This window comes from Cucurbita pepo, unplaced genomic scaffold (genome assembly GCF_057944985.1).
Source record: "Cucurbita pepo subsp. pepo isolate OVF unplaced genomic scaffold, ASM5794498v1 scafford_27, whole genome shotgun sequence".
NCBI lineage: Eukaryota > Viridiplantae > Streptophyta > Magnoliopsida > Cucurbitales > Cucurbitaceae > Cucurbita > Cucurbita pepo.
Genome location: NW_028257932.1, coordinates 3,342 through 22,150, shown reverse-complemented (window position 1 = coordinate 22,150; position 18,809 = coordinate 3,342). Strand labels below are relative to the sequence as shown.

Here is an 18,809-nt window from a genome sequence, read left to right as displayed (position 1 = left end):
AAAGGGCTAGCTTTGACCTTTTCTCCGTAGTAGTTGTCGAATTCGACTTCTTCTAACGGAGGATGTTTCGAATATACCTCGCCTCTTTTGGTAGTCTTCCAACTCCTCTGGGTCAAGGTGCATACCTGCAGAATATTTTCTTCAAACCATTCGAAGAATGGTATATTTTCTTTGATGGCTTCCATATGAGAATACCACTGAGCTCTTAATTCATTTCGCTCAGCCTCTTTGTAGGTTTGGAAGAAGGCATTTCTTTTTGAAGAGTTGGTAGTTGACATAAAATCTGCTTTCAAAAATTCTTTGTCTATCTGGAAATCAGCTGTAATGACATTTAGCTGGCTTTCGTAGACGGATTGAGTATCCATATCCGTATGGGTTGGAGACCTTGAGCCATCTTCATAGTGGATTGACGCCCTTTTTTGATCATAACTGACCTCTTTTACCTTTAAGGGGTCATACATTGATCTTGATATTCCTGAAGTACTTGGTCTAGAACTCAGGAATTTTTTTACTTTTGACTCTGACGAAGGTTCTTCGCTGAATTTTATTTCAACGCTTCCATCGTCATGTTCGATAATTTGGACTGGGTTTTGAGATTCTTTCCACTTTGGAAGATTTGCATCTTCTATTTTCCAGAGAGTGCTTCTGGTTATTTGATCCCAAGAGAGTGTTTTTGGGACAGTCACTGATGATTTTCCAATATTTGCTTCTATGAGCATAGTCCATCCTTTTGGTGAGGATCTTAATGCTCTTGGAGAAATGTTTGTATTCATGAGCTTATAATAAACCCTGAATATAACGACTGAAGAATGGGTTTCAGCCTTGATGTTTAAATTTTTTGACTGTAAATCTAGCATGAGAGCTGATAATATGTGTGGATCCTGGAGAGACAGAGTAAAGTTTGGATAACAATTGAAATAGACTGGTCCATTCTCTAAATTGGATTGAACCATTCCCAATAAAGAATTTGAGAAATCTTCATGTCTCTTATCTCGTAAGGAGATAAGGACTGGGATATCTAATCCAAGTCTGAACAATGGTTTTACCGCGACTTGGACAAGACCGACATGGAGATAGTTAAACTCTTCACGATGTTGGAGTATAAGAGATCTTGAAAAAAGATTCAGAGATTCCCTATTGCTATGAATTGGGATGTTCCTCTCTGAGAATTTGATGCATGATCTTTGAGTAAAATTGAAGGTTGAAATTTAGTAGATAGTTTTAGGATCTACCTTTGGAATAGTCCAATTTTTGAGTTGATCTTCGATTCTAGGAATCTGGTATTCTTGATTGATAGTATTTGAGATTGTGAGATTTTCTCCCCTTCGATGTTCATTTGAACTTTCTTCTTCATCGGTAGAGCATTTGAGATGGCTTGATTTTCTGAGCTTTCTAAGAAATTCGTTCATAAGATAGATAAGAAAAGAGTAGGATAATTTTTCTCTGAATTGTTCAATTGATATTCAAGAGAGAGCTATCGGCCGATCGATGCCCTCTTTACATTGATGAAGTCCCTTTATAGACTTCGAGTTTGATCGTAAATTTGAAAAACGTCAACTAAGAGATAAGATCGAATCTAAGAGGACAGGACCCCTGCAAGATCTGTTTTCCTATAAGACATAAAGTAAACTAATAATTTAAAAGACTAATAATTTACCGACATTAGTAATTGGCATGTGAGCCTTTACTGTTTGGCTGACAAGTTGTCAATCTTTGTTTTGTCTCTGGTAAAGTTGTCAGGTTGTAGATAAGATTTTCTTCAGAATTTTTCATATGACTAAGCACCCAAGCTTGCCAACGGACTTACTGCGCTTCCCGCGTCTTACCACCTGGAACACAAGGGTTATTCGCTCAGCTATCACATACTCCAAATTCTTCTGAATTTTCATATCTTCCTCCTGGTTTCTGTGATATCGCTCTTAAAGATCGAGTAACTTCTCTTCCCTCATGAATAGAAGGCTCTGATACCATTTACAAATGCTTATTGCCTCCCATTTTAGGGGTAAGACTGGGCGAATAGCTGGGGACATAGGGTGTAAGAAGGAATTCACTCCTACCCACTTTTAGGGATAGAAGAGAGGTAGTTCCTTTAAGTACTGACTCCAGTTGTTGAACAAAGGGCCCCCACCCTCTCATTGGCCTGAGAGTGATTCGGTTCACTGGTTGGACCACAAACCAATTGTTCATTAGAGGATCAGTGAGACATAAGGAACAAGAAGTAACTTCAAGGGTAAAACGGTAAATTGACCCAGCTCTAGTAACGAACAACCTGTGAAGGATCGACTTACCAATCATGGTTATATCAAATGGACAGAAATATATCTATAGTGAGGGGAGTGCAACTACTAGGCTATAATGGAGTGTCCTAGTAGTTAACGAATGTTGGTTAACAAGGTTAAGAAGTTTAACTGGTTAATCTTGGATCGTTGTAGCCCATGATCTATAGGTCCATTAGGTCCCTCTGCTAGCTCATATCGGACTAAACCATAGAATAGTGTGACAAGTGAGTTCGAAGTGTTCGAATTCGAATTAGGGAATATGCGCTACATATATACGATATATTTAACTGCATTTTTGTTTTATTTACAAATTAAACAAAAAGAGAGAATTTGAGATATTTAAATAAGATTTAAATATTTTATTCAAATATGTGTTGATTGGGATTGACATTTGAATTAATATTAAATATTAATTAAATAGTTTAATTAATCATTTAATATTACTTTAATTTGAAATTAATTGTTGAATTAAAATGAAGAAAGTAAAAATGTTGACTTCATTTAATGGAAAATCATGTTAGTGGTATTTTGAGGTGTCAAAATTTGGTTTAACCAAACTTGCATGCTTGCGAAATAAACCCCACATATTTGAGTGGAATTTGAGTGTCAAAATTTGGTTAACTCAAACTTGCATGAACATGCAAACATGACTCTATAAATTGAGTGATCATGGTACATGGAATGTCTTACTTTGGGAAAAACCGTGAGGAAAACCTCTCACAAACACTCTCTTCATATTTACTAAATCCCTCCCAAGTTTAGTCACTCACCGGATTCCACAATCTCGTTCTAAGGCCGGAGGATAGTGGAGAAGACACTAGTGGTGGTTCGAAACCGGTTCATGAAAAAAAAAAAGAAGGAAATTTGAGCGACAGAAGGTTAGTATTCAAACTCATTGAGTTTTTATGCTTTTGAACATGCCAGCTAATTTACTATAATTGATGTACTTAGAGTGCCTAAGATCCAAATTTCTTCCGCATGTGTTATATTAACACCATCATAGGAAAAATTTTGCCAGTCAATGTTTATAAAATAAGAGGGAAATCAAAATGTGTATTAATATATGCCAAATTCATCTAACGAGGGAAGCGGGAATGAGATACATGATTCCCTAGGTCCATAATCCCTCTATTACTTCTAAACTCTAGAGTACCCTCTCGTCACGATCAAGCAATCTACTTGTAGTCTCTCATCACATCCTTAACATAGCAGGGAACCAATTGTTTACTTTTGTCCCGAGTTTCCACACTCTTGATACAAAGGCCTGGGCTGAAAACTTAGCCTTCGCAATGGTACACGGTGGGGAAGAACATGGTGAGTGTTGGTCTGCTTGCATCCATGGGAGTATTAACTGGTGAACCCGTCCCACAGGCCATGAAGTAACCTATGGTGAGGGGGTGCTACCCCTCGGTACATGGCACCTAAACAAGTTACTCACATGATCAACGGCCTCTCATAGGACGGATCTTACGTGCAGGGTAACTACTACCTTGCATCGTGATTAATGTCCTAAAACACGATGTGTCCACAATGCAGTGTAGTCGATCTACCACTGAGTAACAAGCCTTGGACATAGGATTGCCAGGTGTATGGCTAGTGCCGTAAATCCTAGGGGGAGTGTCTTGGAGAATAAATCAATAACAGAATAAATACCTAGAAAGTACCAAGAACAAGAGAAAGATCTAGGTCTAGAACATGGATCAAGACCCTAGTTCTAAGTACAAGAACCAAGAACCAAGAACATGGTACTAAGGCCCTTAAAGGATGACCAAGGTTTTAGAATCCAAGGACCAATGTCCTTAGAATAAATCACGATAAGAACCCCAAGTCAAGAACAAGTGGGCCTAAGTACTTACAATAAGAAACAAGAACAAAACAAGAAAGAGTGTGGTATCCTAGCATATCAACGAATGGATTGAGAGCCTACAAGCAGGCTACATACTAATTCTTTGTACTCATTCCTTATTCTCCATTTTTTTCAGGTAAGGAGCTGGTCGAAGTCGGGAGTGGACTCTTGGGCAGGTGCCATAGAATAAACTCACCCGTCGTCCTCAACTCTTTTGTTTTAAAATGCTTTGAGTTCGTTTCTTATTTTGTGTTTTAAATTTTGTCGTGCTGTAAATTACTTATGTGCGCACACTATTTTGTTATAATATTGTCTCACCCTCTGATCGCCCTTCGAGATTCCATTGGTCTCAGACCTTTAAAGGTGTTCAATCCTAAGTCTCGACCCACCAATCTCCGTGCTTACCCTAGACTTAACTCGATTCTGTTGCTTATTCTTTAAAGGGAGAGATCACACAATAATTCACCAGGAGTCACACATGCTCAATGGGACGATAACATCCATCCAGTAGCCAGATTGCTGATAAATAAACATCTCATCCGCTGTCATAGCATGATTACTTACACCAGTACTAAAGTATATCAAGACAGTATACTGGGTAAGACAAGAAATTTCAACAACTAGCAAGTCTGTTTTCATTCTTAGTAAGTTTGCTAGGTCGTTGTTAATCAAGAATAGCTACCTAGGATTAATTTTACTAGCATGCATTCATAAGCAAGCGAATTGTAAAAGTACTGCTTTGTAGGTTTTCATGTTGTTACTTACAGATTTGTCGTGTGCCTTCTCGAGTAGGATTAGAGGACAAAAAGAAAGTCTATACACGCTCTCACGTGCTTTTCTAGCACCAAAGAAGTTTTCTACGTGCGCATATACAGTCACGGGTCGCGTATCGTTGGTTAGTGAATAGGTCGGGTAGGATTTTGAGCACCCGGATCAAACTCCAGTTCTTTGGTACTGTTTGAGTTCATGGGCTCCAACGATCCGAGATCAACTAGCTAAACTCATTAACCTTTTAACCAACATTCGTTAACTACGAGGACACTCCACTATAGACTAGTAGTTGCACTCCCCTCACTATAGATATATTTCTGTCCATTTGATATAACCATGATTAGTAAGTCGATCCTTCACAGGTTGTTCGTAACTAGAGCTGGGTCAATTTACCGTTTTTACCCCTAAAGTTACTTCTTGTTCCTTAAGTCCCACTGATTCTCTGATGAACAATTGGTTTGTGGTCCAACCACCAAACCGAATCCCTCTTAGGCCAATGAGAGGGTGGGGCCCCTTGTTCATGTAACAACCCTAAATTTCCACATATTTAGAGTCACCACTAACGTCTCATGCTCATCTATAATGCGGAAATATAACTCTTACATGAACATCATTTATAATGTAAACTTTTAAAAACGTTTAAAACAACTCCTTCTCTGGAAAACACAGCCATGGTCTTACCTGTTTAAATACAAAATACTAAAATTTAGAGATAATAAAAACAAATACAAAATAATTTAAAACAATGCAATGCAAAACAACCTATTATAACTCAAAACTAAGAATTTAAATATGAGTCTACCCTATGCACGTGCCATAGTCTCTGCTCGCGATGCCGCCGTCCTCCGTACAAGTGCGCCTTGCCCTTTACCTGAAAAATGATGTGGCACACGGCCTAAGTATTTCAAAGAATACTCAGTAAGTGGCCCCACTATAGGGGCCACACAAATGCAAACACATGCAATCATGATTTAGGGACCTATCTCTAATCCTCTTAGGGGTGGCGTCCAGTCTCGGACGAATTGGATGTGTAGTACTTCCCAACACACGACTCACACGTTCGAGTGTGAATCCCAAGGGCGCTAGCCACCCCCTGGACCCTCTGGTCAAGCTAATATGTAGCGACGTCTGGAGGTCAGTGGAACCCCATAGTGTCATGCGCCTCATGAACATTCTCATCTGTGTGCGTTTGCACCTTTGCGCATTCGCGCTCATCATATGGTGCACGTTCGCACTCATCATCTCTAGGGGAAGTAGCCCTATGCTTATTTACATACAATATGCATGAGGTCCCTCTAAATCCATCATAATGTCTCTTCTGATACAACCCTCTAGTCTCATCCTTTGTTACTCTAGGTAACACATACTCGTGGATATTTATATTAATATCATTTTCACGCTCTTAAGGTTGTGTCCTATGTCGATCTAACGACATGATGCAATATGACACGCATCATCATATAGCATGCTCAATATGGAAAACATCATCATATTAAGGTAAACATCATGCAATCATCATACTCATCATATTGCCACAAAGTGCATCAAACATATCAAGTTCGTCATTCATCAAAATATGTATGTACTGCACACATCATCAAGTATCGTAACCCACACATCATCATAACTCATACATCATCATAACTCATACAATTTTTAGCCTATCCTATAGTAAGGCCACTTACTTGGTTGACCTTGGCCGAAGTACTCCCTAAATAGCTAAATGTAAGCTCCCGTTCCGTGAGAGCTGCTTCCTACGTTGCCGGGGTTTGTTTCCTATCACACCGTTCACCACTTTCCGTTAGTATTTCACAATTAATTTACCTATAATTCAATAAATGTGAAATATGGCGCTAAAACGGCCTCAGATACCTTAATCGAACCCAAAAACAGATTCGGGAGGGTCGAAACAGTGGAAATCGAGCTGAAAATAGGTGAGCCGAGCTGAACAGCCGTTGGGAGCCACCGGAGCGTCACTGGAGGAGCCCAAGCCGTTGCACCGAGCCGAGGCGAGGGACCGCCTGCGCCGCTATGTGACACTTGGCAGCAACAGAGCGAGCTACGTCGTACGGTAGCGTTGCATCGTAGCGCGGGTCGCAGCACGGTTCAAGTAGTGGTCCAGGTCGTGGGCTGCAAAAGCCTACTGGGAGTTTTGCGGTCCTCTTTCTTCCTTTTCCTCTTTATTTGTCATCCTTCTTTCTTTTCTGGGAGTTTTGCGGCCTAAAATTTCCTAAAACCACAGATCAAAGAACGATTAGGAAAACCCAACCTTTTGACCTCGGTTATCGACGACGGCGCTTACGAAAAAGCACAAAACGCACCTTGAGTTATTGTGCTTTCATTAGGGATCCTTCTCGTGGTGGTAACAGGTCGTTTGGTGTCGGTTTGAGGGTGGTTTGAGGGTTCGTCGGAGAAACTGGATACTCGCCGACGTTTATCCGAAATCTCTCTCTCTCGTATTTTATTTCTTTTCTCCCTTTGAAGGTATTCTGATAGGTGCTGGGAAACGTGGGCTGAAGACTGGGCGTGGTGTGGCCGTCGTTTCGCGTGGGGTCTGGGAAACTCGGCGGTCACCAGAAAACTTGCGAGTTTTCTAGCGACTGAGTTTTTTTTTTTTTTTTGTTTTTTTTCTATCCTGGGTCGTTACATTATCTACCCCTAAAAAGAAATTTCGTCCTCGAAAGTCTCAAACTCTTGTACCAACTCGGGGTATTTTTCTCTTATTTAGTCCTCACACTCCCACGTGGCTTCCTTACTGTGGTGATTCCGCCACAGTACCTTAACGAACACAATGCTCCTGTTGCGTAAGGTTTTTACTTCTCTAGCTAAGATTCTTACTCGTTTTTCCTCGTAGCTTAGATCTTCATTGAGTTGGAGTGGTTCGTAGTCTATTATGTGGATAGGGTCCGTAATGTACTTCCTCAGCATCGACACGTGAAATACATCATGTACTCCTGAGAGGGCTGGAGGTAGGGCTAACTTATACACTACTGGACCAACTCGCTCTTGGATCTCGAATGGTCCAATGAATTTAGGACTTAACTTGCCCTTATGTCCGAATCTTAACACACCTTTCATAGTTGCCACCTTGAGGAATACTGGGTCCCCTATCTCAAACTCCAGGCTTTTACGCCTTACATCGGCATAACTTTTCTGTCTACTTTGAGCGGTACGCATCCTCACTTGAATTTTCTGGACAGCCTCATTGGTGAATCGAACAAGCTCGGGTCCTACTAATTCTCTCTCTCCTACTTCGTCCGAACATAGTGGGGACCTACACCGTTTCCCGTACAGGGCCTCAAACGGTGCCATTCCAATAGTTGCTTGGAAACTGTTGTTATACGAGAATTCCATCAGGTGGAGTTTGGAATCCCAACTTCCCTTAAAATCTAGTACACAAGCGCGTAGCATGTCCTCTAGAATTTGGTTTAAACACTCCATTTGTCCATCTATTTGGGGCTGAAAGGCGGTACTATAGTCAAGGCGGGTACCCAGCGCTTTTTGAAGTCCGAGCTAGAACGCTGACGTAAAGCGTGGGTCCCGATCTGACACTATAGATACTTGGACTCCATGTAGTCTTACTATTTCTTTCACATACAGCTATGCCCAATTGTCAACTGTATATGTAGCTTTCCCAGGTAGGAAGTGTGCCGACTTGGTCAACCTATCGACAACTACCCGATCATTGTATAGCCTTTAAGCGTTTTGGGTAATCCTACTATGAAGTCCATTGCTATGTTTTCCCACTTCCACTCTAATATGCTTAGGGGCTGCAACAACCCCGCCGCATTTTATTGAGGATCTTTCACTTGTTGAAAAACTAAACACTTGCTCACAAACTCGGTCACGTCCCTCTTCATGCTCTTCCACCAGAAGTGTTGTTTTAAATCTTGGTACATCTTAGTACCTCCTAGGTGCATGGCAAATGGCGAGTTGTGAGCTTCGTTAGTATTTCTTTCCTAAGCTCCTCTATTGTCAAGACATATAGGCATCCCTGATACAATAGCCCTTCATCTGTGGTCTTCGAGAATCCATTTACTAGACTCTCAGCTAGCTGGCTTAAGACTTTCTTTAGGTTTGGATCCTCTCGTTGGGAGGTAACCATTCTTTGCATAAGTATAGGTTGCACTGTAAGTCGAGCCAGTTGTGCCATGATTTTCTCGGTCGCTACAACTATGTTGGCTCCCATGAATTTTCTTTGTACCCTTACTTCCCTCGTAATGAGGGCCGAAGAGTGGGCCGCATTTCTACTCAAAGCGTCTGCGACCACATTTGCTTTTCTAGGGTGGTACTGGATATCTACATCGTAGTCCTTCACCAATTCTAACCATCTTCTCTGTCTCATATTTGACTCTTTCTGGGTGAAGAAATATTTAAAATCTTGTGGTCGGTTAAACTTTGAATTTTCTCTCCATACAGTTAGTGTCACCAAATTTCAGCGTGAACACTACAGCAGCCAACTCCAGGTCGTGGTTAGGGTAATTATCTTCGTATTCATTTAGTTGACGGGACGCGTATGCAACAACTTTACCGTGTTGCATTAACACACATCCTAGCCCATTCTTTAAAGGCGTCACTAATACAATTAGTTTATATAAAACTGAATCACGAAATATTTAATCTGTATTTATAAATTCATTAATTGAGAAGATTAATATTTCACAGATGATCATATGCGACTTGATTTTAATTCTTAGTGAGTTATGAACTCTTGTCTATGAAGGTTATCCTTTTATTTGTATGGATGAGAATGACTTTCGTAACCTAATCATTATGCCTGCAATTTTCAGTACTTGACCAAACGGGAGATGGGAACATAATTTCACGAGATGACTTTCACCCATTCTCATATATGTAAGTAGATGAGTAGTTTCCTTTAGTGTTGATTTTGAGATTTGAACAATGAGGCCCACCCCTCTTACTGGCTCGAGAGGGACTTAGTTTATGATTGAATCATTAACAAATGGTTCATTAGAGAATAAGTGATACTTAAGGGGAAAGATATAATTAAGGGGTATAAAGAACTTTTGACCCAGCTGTAATTACGGAAAAATTGTGAATGATTGACTTGTTTGTAATGATTATATCAATTGACACAACTTGTTCTACCATCCATAAAAGTGCAACTCTAAATATATAGTTAACGATTCAAAATTGATTAATTAAGACTTTAATTTAGTTAAAAGAAAAATTTGAAGGATACAAATTAAAATTTAATCTAAGAAAATAGATCTAATTTGAAGGGTTGGAATAAATATTTAATATGTTAAATAAATACAAATAGAGAAAAATATATTTGATTTAAAGTGTTTATTTAATATATTAGATATATTAAATATAAAAAGACAAAAAAAAAAAAAAAAAAAACTTAATCTGAACCGTTCACATTAATATTTAATACATCAACTATATTAAACATAAAAGCTAAAAGTAGGTTTATTGTATCACACTTCCATCTTGGCTTAGAATCCCCCGGTTATCCCCCGACTATAACTCCGCATCATTTTTTAGTATAAACGATGCACAAGTCACCTTTTGATCTTCGGGACAGTTCATTTATAACGACTCGAAATTTTTTATTTAATTTAAGGTCGCGACTGTATACATATCATAAATATTGAATGCGGAAATACTACCATTTAAACTTTCATGAATCATAACCTTCAACTTAAAACACTGCCATGGACTTATGTGTTTCGAAAAAAACTTTAAAAACAACACAACAAAAGGCTAAATAAAATAAATGAACGTTTAAATTAAAAACATCATATCCTAGTCTAAGTCTAAGAAAATAAATACGACTACTCTATGCATGTGCCATAGTTTCGAGTTGCGATGCCGTCGTCAGCCGTACAGGAATGCCTTGCCTTAATCTAAAATAAAGGTAGCATGTGGCTTGAGTATTTTAAGAAATACTCAGTAAATGACCCCACTATTAGGGGTGAAATGCAAGAACATGCAAATGCAATGACGGAACCTATCATTTAAATCCATTTTCCTACGGTACTGTCCTAATGGGTAATTTGGATGTGTATCATATACTCTACACATAGCCCATACGTGCGAGTATGGACTCACCAGTCAGTTCGCACACCGCTGGGCACCCTTCCTTGTTAGGCGAGCATACTCCGGGAGATCCTTAGGCCAGACACCCGTTAGAACTAGTAAACGTCACAACAACATTAGGTTAACCATAATGATCGTACCCCTGCCTGACCGTCGCAACATTATGATAAACATAATGATCGTTTTCCTGCGTAGTCATCGCAACATTATGATAACCATAATGATCGTATTCCTGCCTCGTAACGTATTTGTCCGTACTATTGTGAAGGTAAGGGGTATCCCCCAATGCATGAACACACAATAATGCATGAAGTCCCAACATTTTTTCATTTTCATTATCATTTAATACAACCCCACTAGCGTTCCGTACATCCCATATCATTTTTCATATCACTTATCATATCTTTCATGCATATGCTGGGGTCGTATTTCATGCTAGTTCGTTGTTTTGCATGTTAATCATATCATATCATTCAAATTACATAAGTGTATCATAATCATAACATTTCATGCTTCCAGGCATAATAATTTTCATCATATACGTATCATGCCATAACATATCGCATCACAATATTCATATCATAAGCATGTCAATTTATCACATATCTTACCATAACATATTGTCTTTATATCATATCACAATATATATACATCCATCATTCACATGTCGTATCATAAACATATCATATCGTAAACACTTCGTGGTCATATCATTCCCTAACTTAACATAGCCTTAACATTCTTATACCTATCACAGTCATGTCGTTACATGAACGTACCCTGACGTTATCGTTCTATCAATCTATCATAATTCCATCTCTTTCTACCCATAACCTAACTATATTCTTTTATCAACCTCTCATATCCATAGTACTTCTAGATGTAACCTCACCTTCACGTTTCATGAACAAATCTTACTTCTATCGATTCACAAATAATTCACACATATTAGTATATATGACATGTGTAGAACCACGAGCATGTGTCAACATCAAATATAACCATATCAATAGTAAGGTCAGTTACCTGGTTAGCTTAAGTTGTCGTCACGAATATATCCTTAATGAATGTTCGATTCTATCCCTTGAAATCCAAGTCAACCTATTTGAGCCCATGACATCAGTTTCAAGTTTGAACCCTATCAAATTACCTCTCTAATTTAGATTGGTCCATTTACTTTTATTAAAAATCTTGTTTTCTATGATTTTGTATAAAAAAATTGACAGAGTTATTTTGTGTCTGTATTTACTTTTCTTTCTATATTTAGTTTAAGTTTTTTAATACTCCAATCTTTCTTTTTTTTTTTTATTATTTGTATTTACTCTATAGCCTTTTAATTTTGTTCACATGTATTCCAAATTTATAGTGGATCTCTATTTTCAAATCTTTCGTGTTTTCTTTTGTTTGACATAATTTACTAGAATTATATAAATGATTAATATTTAGCTTCTAAGTCAAAGCTAAACCATTGTAATGACCATATCTATCTTCACGTAAATCTCTCTGTTTTCCAACGGTGACTTTCTAACTCAAAGCTAAACCATTGTAATGACCATATCTATCTTCGCGTAAATCTCTCTGTTAGCCAATTTACTAGAATTGTATAAATGATTAATATTTGGCTTCTAACTCAAAGCTAAACCATTGTAATGACCATATCTATCTTCACGTAAATCTCTCTGTTTTCCAACGGTGACTTTCTAACTCAAAGCTAAACCATTTTGGGTACACTGCAAAGCCTATGATATCTTTGTTCACTCGAAATGGAGTAGACTAGTCAAACTGTGGTAGGACGAAGGTGGCTCTTCAAAAAAGACATGACCACAGGTTACATTGGGTCACCACCATATGATGCCCTTGATTATCTTTTTAAAAAAGTTCAAAAGTATTCTTATGTATATGAATGAATTTGTTAACACCATTTTAAAAATACTCAAGAATATGATTGAAAATAAATTGTCTATTTGAATTGAATTGTATTATATTCATATTGGGAAATGTTCATAAATGAGAGAGTTCCAGACAAAATTGAAGAGAAAAGTGATTTAAGAGTATTTTTGAATTTTTTTTCTTTTTAAAATTATGAGTATTAACTAAACGTTTAAAAGTTGAATTGTATTTTCAAACAAGATATTGACGGTTTCATCTCACTAACAATAAACTTATTTTTTATTTTTATTTATTTATTTGAAAAGTAAAAGATATATTTCAAGATTTTTTTTTTTTTTGAAGAATATTGATGAAACCTTACGAGGTTCTAAGGATATTTTGTTTAAACATTAAAATTTATAATTATTAACTATTTTTTGGATCATGGAGATCATGGACAACTTGTTGTTGTGGTGTAGTGGTTATCACGTTAGTCTTACACACTAAAGGTCTCCAGTTCAATCCTGGGCAACAACATGCTTCTTTGCTTGCAATGGTGTAGTTTTCGGATGGGAAACATTTTTGTTCATCCAAGACTCATACTCTGAGAAATTTGTGTAACGCTCACTAAGAACTTTAAGTTCGCTTAAGAGTTTGACATGTTACTCCCTTTAGAATTTATTTAGAGCATGACATGTTACTCCCTTTAGAATTTATTTAGAGCATTACAAACTAGTTTAAGAACGTTCTCGAAGATCTAGTTCATTAAATTATACAAGTTGTGGGCATTAATGAGTTAAAAGACCTCACAGTCACTCTTAACTACCACATTGAAACTTAAAGAAAATCTTTGAAACATTATCTTTCTTCAACTCCTATCCTTAAGAGAACTTTCTTGAATTTCTATCTCTTGACTTTTGTTACCTTAATTTATTCCTTATATTTAATATAACTGCACGAGGCTTCATGCATTCCCCGTGACATAGTCTTAATATTTGCATCCAAAGCTTCATGTGTTCGGTGCGATACAATTTACATACCTATGTCCAAGGATTCACGGGTTCCTTGTGACATAGTTGAAGTACCTACACCTAGGTGTTCATAGTTTCCTACGACGTATTCATTGTCGTAAGACCATATTGCACTACTCATCGGGAGGTCTTTAAAATATCTCGGGTTCTCGTTCAAGAGTTTTTTTGTTAAGTCTTGAAATACAACTAAAGAAAAATTCTTAACAAGTACACCCTAATCCATATGAGTCATAAATATTTTTCTACATGCATAAATCTTTCATATGTATCTTGTCACTTAGTACTCATAAAAACCTTGATTCCTTATCAAGTGTCTTGAGGGGTAGTTACATACTTTTTCTCTTAGCTCATATCCCTAAGTTGTTATAATCTCCATAAAATCTTTCATACTTACCCTTATATTGTAAACGAGTCTCATAAATTTTCGTAGTATTTTGAGTATTTAAGATCTTGAAAACATCTTAGAATTCTTATAGGGATATTTTGGTTATTTACCACTGCAAAACTTGGTTTAAATCCTCAACATATTTCAATGGCCTTGTAACATAAGTCTCATTCAATTAAATGTCATTTAGGGGTCACTTTGCTCCTAAGCCAGCTATATATAATTATAGGGGAATTTTAGTCATTTTACACCTACCCTTGGTTTAGCCTTTTATCATAATCTAATTATTATCAAATTTCATACATAACCTTATCATATCATATTGAGTCTTCTCCTAAAATTTCATGAAAAATAGAATCCATTTAGTATGATTGTGGTTTAGGCGCATTGAAATCAACATTCATGTGGACATTAATGTTGGAGAACTTAAATACTTACCTCAACCTCAATGACGGCTTTCTTCTGTCAACAAGATCAATAGTTTAATCAGTTTCCTTCATTACATTGTCCTCCTAGTCAATTTCTTTTAAGCCTAGCTAAAGGTCCAATAATGCACTTTTTTGTCCATATGTCTTCAAGGTCTCATTTTAACATTTTTTCATTCGTTATATGAAAAGGCAACATAACCAACGTGGGCTTTTTTATATTTTATATTTTTTTAATATTGTGACTCCTCCCAAATCAATCTTAAATCATTCCTAAATTTAAGATATCTTAAAAATCTCAAACTCCAATCCATGTTTATAAATATTTATAAAACTTTGACCATGATCATAATATCTCATCCACAATGTGGCTCGATTGTAACTTTAAAAATTTTCAATTAGTGTTAGGCAGGGAGGTTTTCTACATCTCACGACTTCCTGAGCTTAGCTCACATTAAAGTCATTCATAAATCAGTTTAGGTATACAATGTTTCAACTTTTACTGTGTTAGCTCTTTTTTTTTTTTTTTTTTTTTTTTTTTTTTTTTTTTTTTTGTTCACACCGATATTTAAATTTCATATTTACCTACTTCGTAGTGATGAAATTTCCTTTCGACACTACCACTTTTAATATCTCTAGCAGACTATAAGATGTTATCGTCTATCAAGTTTTCTTGATCGTTTTCATTTGAATCTATTTAGGGTACAAACCTTACTAATCTGAACATTATCATTATATTAATGAACATTCATATTCCATGCGGGTAAATCATACCAATTCTGTATTAAAATAAACATATAACTAAGTCAAGAATAATACAGTCAATGGTGTCAAAATTTAATTGGAAGTTATAGTTGATAATGACCAAGCAGTAACAACATATGAAATCTGATGGTGTTAATATAACACATGCGGAAGCAATTTGGATCTTAGGCACTTTTAGAACATCAATTATAGTAAATAACTAGCATGTTCATAAGTATTAAAACTTAATGAGTTTAGATACTAACCTTTTGTAGTTCAAACTTCTTTTTCCTCACGAACCGGTTTCAAACAACCACTAGTGTCTTCTCCACTATCCTCCGGCCTTAGAACGGGATTGTGGAATCCGGTGAATGACTAAACTTGGGAGGGATTTTGTATATGTGAAGAGAGTGTTTGTGAGAGGTTTTTCTCAAGGTTTTTCACCAAGAAGAAGAAGATCTTCCATGTACCATGATCACTCTATTTAAAGAGTTATGTTTGCCACTAACATGGATTTTTCCATTAAATGAAGTCAACATTTTGACTTTCTTCATTTTTCCATTAAACTATTTAATTAATATTTAATATTAACTCAAATGCCAATCCCAATCAATTCCGACACATAATTAATTAAGATATTTAAATCTTATTTAAATATCTCAGATTCTCTCTTTTTGTTTAATTCGTAAATAAAACAAAAATGCGGTTAAATATATCGTATATATGTAGCGCATATTCCCTAATTTGAATTCGAACACTTCGAACTCACTCGTCACACTGTTCTATGGTTTAGTCCGATATGAGCTAGCAGAGGGACCTAATGGACGTATAGATCATGGGCTCCAACGATCTAAGATTAACCGGTTAAACTCATTAACCTTGTTAACCAACATTCGTTAACTACTAGGACACTCCACTATAGCCTAGTAGTTGCACTCCCCTTACTATAGATATATTTCTGTCTATTTGATATAACCATGATTGGTAAGTCGATCCTTCACAGGTTGTTCGTAACTAGAGCTGGGTCAATTTTCCGTTTTACCCCTAAAGTTACTTCTTGTTCCTTATGTCTCACTGATCTTCTAATGCACAATTGGTTTGTGGTCCAACCAGTAAACCGAATCCCTCTTAGGCTAATGAGAGGGTGGGGCCCCTTGTTCAAGACCTGGGTCAGTGCTTAAGGGAACTACCTCTCTTCTATCCCTAAAAGTGGGTAGGAGTGAATTCCGTCTTGCACCCCACGTCCCTAGCCATTCACCCAGTCTTACCCCTGAAATGGGAGGCCTATTGAGTCGGCGAACTAGAGCCACTCTCACCCGTGCAAATCTAACGATAATTCCAAATAAGCAGCAGTTCATAGTTAGCTCAGGATTAAAACCGAGTTACCTAGGTTATCGAATAAAAAGAAAATCAGTCTCAACAGTAAACGACATTATAAAGTGAGAGTGGTTTTTTTCATGGTCCGATCTTATGCAATACTCATTGCATAGGACGCCCCCACTCACATGTCTCCACATGTACAATTTAGTGATCACATTGTTTATATCATATACAAAAGTGGGCCGCATCCATAGTGTCCCCAGAATAAGGTACTCAGCCTTATCCTTATACTATAGATCATTTTGACTATATACTTGAACTTGATCCACTCTTATGTCTCTACATATAGTTCAAGTAATCATACTATAGCTAGAGTGTTCTTAGTTTATTGGATTTAGATTAATAATCATAAAGTTCACTTTATTCAATAACAATCTTTAGTGAATAAACAACAATAATAACTTTATTGAAAATAGAATATGTTTTTTTGTTTACAAACTATGAGTTTTAGGACATAAAACCCAACAAAATCAACAACATTTCCTTTTCTTATCTTATGCATGACATACCTGATGATGATTGGGGGGCATAAGATGTGGGACCATGGAACATGTCAAGCCTATCTCGTAGGCTAGTCTACAGAATCTATAACCTAGAACTCTGATACCAACTGTAACAACCCTAGATTTCTACTATACTAGCCAAAGTCTAAGAAAAGAAAATATTACTATCCTATGCACGTGGCATGGTCTCTGATTGCAATGTCATCGTCAACGGTACAGGGGTGCCTTGCCTTTACCTAAAGTAGAAATAGCACATGACTCGAGTATTTTAGAACCTATCGTTTAACGATCATGGGGTGTCCTCCAGTTTAGACAACATTGGATGTGTAGTACTTCCCTACACACAACCTACACGTGCGAGCTTGATCCCAGGCAGTTCACACACCCTAGACTAGCCTACGACGTATATCTTGTAGACTTGACGTGTTCCATGGTTCAATCATTGATGCTCTGTCACCATTATATACACAATGCATAAGATTAAAAGAGGAAAATGTTATGATGATATTTATTGTGATTTGCTCTATGTTTTAAATGTTATGTAGCATGAAAATTGACGAGCTTTACTTATATTATATATTGCAGCATGATGCTTGATTTAATATCGCTACTATATGCTTGCAATGTTGTATGAATTTTTTATGGGTACTATGATATTGTATTGTTAGTAAATGATAGACTTAAATAGAATTATCTTGGTTTTAAGAACCATGTCACCCAGAGGATGTGGAAGAGGAAGAAGAGGAAGGGGAGGACCCCCTATTAGATGTAGAGGAAGAGGTGAGGCTAAAGAGAGCTCACCTCAAGAAGGATTAGTAACTAGGAAGGATGCAGCTGCATTGCCTCAAGTTATACCGCCACAAGCTGCACCACCTTTAGCAGCACCAGTGACTGGAATAGACCCCACTACTAGTTTGATGCGGGAGTCGTTTTAGGTCATGATGCATGCCATAATGATCACCCAACAATCCAACACTTGCAATCTACTAGAGGAGCGAACTGGCTACGAGACTTCAAGCGGTATGATTCGCACCCATTCACTAGTACTACGAGAGATCCAACAGAAGTTTAGATGTGGATTTGGTCTATGGAAATCATATTTATGTCAATGGAATGTCTGAACAACCAGAAGGTACCTCGTGCGTCATTTATGCTGCAAAAGAACGCGTAAGTATGGTGGACGGACAATAAGGATAATATTAATCCAAGAGGGGGAATCATAGCGTAAGATCAATTTAAGGAGGCTTTCCTAAAGAAGTATTATCCCAAAGCGGTGTGTCTTAAGAAACAGCAGAAATTCATCAATCTGACTCAGGGTGGACACTCAGTGGACAAATATGACAGAGAACTTATGAGATTAAAAAGGTTTACGCCATCATTGGTTGATACTGAACAAAAGATGACATATAATTTTTTTTTTTTTTTGGGTCCTAGCCTTGTAGGTCTACCACATGGTGGAAGCCATAAACCCAAAGATGTATGAGGAGGCACTAAGAACGGCAAAAATCCC

At 37.2% G+C, this 18,809-nt stretch overlaps 1 non-coding gene across 1 annotated transcript; it reads left to right on the top strand.

Moving 5' to 3' along the window:
* The first annotated feature begins 13,295 nt into the window (after nt 1-13,295).
* On the top strand, nt 13,296-13,368 carry TRNAV-UAC (transfer RNA valine (anticodon UAC)). Its single transcript has one exon. It is a non-coding gene; the product is annotated as a tRNA-Val (tRNA).
* The last annotated feature ends 5,441 nt before the right edge of the window (nt 13,369-18,809 follow it).